The 4,959-nt window shown below is 42.5% G+C and overlaps 1 protein-coding gene across 1 annotated transcript in view; it reads right to left on the bottom strand.

Annotated features, from left to right (window-relative positions):
* The window catches only part of TEAD4 (TEA domain transcription factor 4), a 50,514-nt gene extending 45,598 nt beyond the window's left edge, over positions 1–4,916 (bottom strand). The window contains exon 1 of the mRNA XM_014309636.2: positions 4,783–4,916. The gene's annotated coding sequence lies outside the window, so the exon portion shown is untranslated. The remainder of the gene's footprint in view (positions 1–4,782) is intronic.
* Positions 4,917–4,959: the final 43 nt, after the last annotated feature.

The raw sequence follows: 4,959 nt of genomic DNA, 5'->3' as shown, positions 1-4,959 counted from the left end.
TGCTGAACATGGAATGATTTCACAGAAAACAAATGAAAATCATGAGAATCTGTAATTACAACCCCAAACCTCAAGCAGGAATCAGTTAAAAAAAAAAGAAATAAATGTCAAAAACTGAAAAACAAACTTGTCCCCAGATACTACAGGAAAGTATGAACCTTCTGATTTATCTCTTTGCCCTTCCAGACCCTTCTTGCCAGGAAGGTCAGCAGGTTATATACCTTCTGCTGGATTAATCTACAGGAGAACAAGGGCAGCTAGCCAAGCAAAACTAGATTCTTAAAGGGACACAGCCAACCACAGACTCTGCTCCAGTTTTTAAAGCACATTCTTACAAATAAAACTTGCGACCAAAAGCAGTGGAAAAAGATGCTGCTACTCTGTTTTTCAGTTTGCATACTGGATGGATAGAAGCAGAGATTTACATGTTCTACCTGCAGTTATTTCCTTCTGATCACATAGATCCTTCACAAACAAGTGGAGAGAAATGAATATAATTTTATTCTTTTCATAAAGATAATTCAAAGAGCAGTGAGTGTGCTTGGATATAATCTTCCTACACAAACCTCCCTTTTACACCTTTTTTTTCCCCTTAAGCTGACAAGATTTTCAAACCAAAAGATCTGCCTAAATCCTGCTAGTCTGGTACAAATCAGCTTTATTTCAATGAGCTTACGGAGATGTATGATCAGGTAAAATTAACTTAGGACACATTAATAAATCCTCCCTTTCCATTTCAGTATACACCTGCTCCACATTCTCTTGACATTTCCTCTTTAGTTCAAGCAGTCCAGGTTACAAGAGATTACATTTTGCCTGGACATCTGTCATTAATAGTTACCATACTGTTGGAAGGGAGGCACTTTGAGGGCTACACTGATTTGTTTTCTCTTTGGTAATAGCAAAGCAGATGTTCTGAAGGCTTGCACCCAGGCTCTGAAAGCCACTGGCACTCATATCTCAGAAATACAGGAGGGTAAAACACCTACCCTTTGGCAATCACATTTTAACGAAGGTAAGAACAAGGTAATTATAAACCTACAAGAGAACAGAAAAACAGAGCCAGTGACTCAGCCAGTAGCACCAGGAACTGGAAAACCTGCCCCTCCCTAGCAGGAAAACGTCTAATTCATATGGTGTTAAAAACAAAGGGGAGTGACTGCATCATCTCCAGAAAAAGGAGGACCCAAGGGGCAGGAACAATAAAACCAAAAACCTACCAAACCCTCCCCCCATCCCCAAAAAACCCCAAGAACTCAAAACGCCACCACCTATCCCTAAAAAACTCTTTCTAATAATCTAGTCTCAGATCTTGTAATGAGCCCCATGCATGCCAGCTCATGGCTTTTTTACAAGGCTCTACAAAGGAACATGCTGGGCATTTACTTAGTTGGCAGAAGTTGCAAATATATGAGCATCCGTTACTGTAAATCCTAATAAACCTGATTGCTCCTCAAAGGAAGATAGAAATGCTGTGAAGGTAAAGAATGAAAAGAACACAGTGACCAAAGCAATAAGTTTAGATTTAAAATAGCATTTGTTACTCTCCACGGAAATCACAGCTAAAAATTACTTCAGATTGGCTTTGGACAGCACTGATCATATTATTAGAAAATTAACTAATGGCTTCAAAACTATGCATAAATATATATATGATATATGAGATACAAACAGAATCAACAGATACAGAGGGCACCTACTGGGATGCTGCAGGGATCTTTGCTAGTCCAGTTGTCTTTGACATCTTAATGAAAGATCTAAGACTGACTCAAAGTAATGTTAAAGAAACTTGCGAGTGATACAGAATGAAGTTTACAAGCACCAGTGGGTAGAAACAATTCAAAGGGTGTTCGTGTAAAAAAGAAAACAAAAGAAGCAAGGGAGACAAATAGGACTATGTGGGAAAAGTAATGCAAAGAAAACCTAGAGATAAAATCAAGGAAAAAGCCCGGCCAGAAGCAGGAGCTAAAGACAAGCAAGAGTGAGAATGCTGAACAAATGAGAGAGTTGTCTGCAAAGCAAATGCTTCTGCAAAACGACCAATGTGACTTTAATCTGCCTGGGCTCAGATATCACTTCAGGCAAGGAAGAGAGATGAATCACTCCAACTCGTGGAATATTGGATCTCATTCTGACAAAGAAACACAGATAAACTGAAGAAAGTGTAGAGTATAAAACACCCCTGATAATTAGACCTAGAAAATTGAAAAATATTATTATACCCTCATTAGTAGCTTGTAAGAACTTAGAGATGTAAATGCAGAGAGAAATAATAACCAATCATTTCAGAGAAACACACACCAAGGCAAAAACTGCTGCAGTAGAGTAAGAAAACTTTTCTGATGTACACAGGGTGATGAAAAATTTGCCCCAGAAAACTTTTGCATGCCGTGGGGGAGTGGGTGAGAAGAACCAAACCAAACCCCAAATCTAACAAATGAACAAAGACAAACATGAGCTATGGACAAAGTGTAATAGACCTTTAAAAAGGGGTAATACTATATTTTACATTTTTAAGATAAGTCATGGTCAGATAAAACAGAAAATTGTATTGCTCTCACAGGAGCTACTGTAAACATGGTCCAAAGAACTACTTACGGTAGGGAAAAATGGCAATGTTGTTAAGAAAATGTCCCCATTCTTCTCCCACCCTTCCCCTCCTAGTCACTGCACTCCCTTCTCCAGGCACACCAGCACATGACCATATGATTAACTTGACTGGAGAACGAACAGATGTGGCTGAAAACCAACTTGCTAAAAGTGATAAAACTTGATAAGAGCATTACTTTTCCTCTGGATCAGTCCCGGTGCAGTGAACAGCAGTGCCAGTGTCCCTGCCAGTGACAAAGCACAGAAGATACAGAAAAGGACACATAATACCAAGGAAGGAAAGCTGTGAATGAGCACGCAAACAGAGCTGAAAGCTGTAACTCTTGGAAACAGTACTTTTCAGCAACCCTCTCAAAACTCTACTTACTCTGCTTGAATTCTGTGAAACTAGTACCTGAGTAAGAAAACCAACAGCAACTGTGATTTTATGTAAGCCACTGTGACAAGATAGTGTGACACGAAGCCCCTTTTCCTCTTTAAAGCTTGGCAGAACTATTTTCATGCCATTTTCCCACAGATGTTCTTCAATACAGCAACATTGAAATGCTTACCACAATAATAGCCTAAATTACTTCAAAACCACCGGTAGCATTCATTTAAAAATCAAAAATAGTGGCAGGATCCAAGACAGCAGAGAAATTCCTAGTAACCATTCTCACGAACATTTATTTGCTTCCACAATGACCTCCAAGAAGACACAAACAATGAGCTGATAGCCTGGTTTAGAGATTGATAAGATGGTTGAATGCTCAAGTTTGAGGGAGCCATTCCCACTGGGATTTAGGAAAACCTGAAGAGGTGACTGCACCCGCTGCAAAACAACCTGAAAAGGTGATTGGCTGCCCTTCACTCTGCCAACCCGAATTCCAGAGAAAACCAGAGTTCCTTAGCATTCAGCAGCCCTAATAAATAAATCCCTCTGTATTCACTACAGGACGATCCCAGGCTCTTCTCTGTCACGAGAACGAGCTATCGAAACCAAAAGGCTTTAATTGCACAGGTGAGTGTAGAGCAGCATCAGCCCAGCCCCAGCACTTGCTGTGTACCCACTCTGCTTTCCCCCTCGTTCTGCTCCTCTCGCTCCTCCCCGTTACTCTCTGCCCTGTCCTGCTGCCCACTTCCTTCCGCGGGAGAACAATAAAACCTCTCACATCTTCCCAGACAGATGGACAGACAGGTGAACCAATGCTCTGCTCACTCTGCACACAGACACCGCCATCAGGTCCTGGCAAAGCCGACCTGTCCCCAGCAATAGGAAAAACGAAAAATAAATCCAATCCCTAAATCTCCTTTCCTCCTGTTCAGCCCCCAGCACTTCACAAGTATTTTGCATCGCTTATCTGTAGAGGAGTCGCAGAACCCAACTCTTAAGGTTAGAAAGTAACATGAGAGTTACTCCAGGTTAAACAAAAACAAAAACAAAGTTGTAATTAGCTGTGGTTAGTTCTGAGTTTTTCTTTGCTTTTGTTAGAGTTTTTACTTAACATATGTGATCGTTCACTATAAAATACTTTACAGAAGTCCGTAAAACATGTAGAGTTACACTTCTTCCCTCTTCTGCAAAAAAGCCTCATCTTTAGCATCCCATGCAAGAAACTGTTTAAACGGAATTATCTGCATAAGATAAAAGATTACTCCGGAAAGGTTTTTGTTTGGGTTTTTTTTGTGTGTGCTCGGTTTGTTTGGGGTTTCTTTAATCCTTTCCTGTGGCATGCCACCAAAACTCAGCTGTAACTTCAGAATAACTGAACTGGGAAAACATCCCCTCATCTTTTGGTAAATGCCCTACAACAACCTACGTACTTCTCACAGATAAGCTTCATTATGATTTTTTTTGTTCTATTTTTTTCCCCGAAATCATTGTCCATAATTTACATTAAAATTTACTACATTAAGTACTGCTCCTCCTTTCCACGCTCCCCAAGCGCATTTCTACGAACCATACAGAAACCGCTATTTTTTCCCCCCTTCCCATCAGCGCTGCAGTTTTCAGCGACCGCGTTCCCGAAGTGGCAGCGCCGGCAGCCCCTTCCCGGCGGGGGAAGCCGCCGGAGGCTCCATTGAGGATGTTCCCATCGCTTCCTTTGTACGCCTGTGCCTCGCCTGTCGCACACGAGCGGCTCCGCACCCTCCCTTCCAGCCCAAAGCCATCGTGGAACGGCGTGTCCCGACCTGAGCGAGGCAAGAGCGGCGGCTGTTCCGCAGGGGCAGCGGGGACCGGCTTCAAATCCTCCTTCAGCTCCAGGACTTTCTGCCGAGAGAGCACCGAGCGCTGTTAGTGCGCGCCTGCCCCTCGCTCCCGCCCGATCCCCACCTCCGAGCCCGCAGGGGTGGGAGCGGGGGCTGGGA

This window comes from Geospiza fortis, unplaced genomic scaffold (assembly GCF_000277835.1).
Source record: "Geospiza fortis unplaced genomic scaffold, GeoFor_1.0 scaffold286, whole genome shotgun sequence".
Lineage (NCBI taxonomy): Eukaryota > Metazoa > Chordata > Aves > Passeriformes > Thraupidae > Geospiza > Geospiza fortis.
This window is presented reverse-complemented; position numbering and strand designations above follow the sequence as displayed.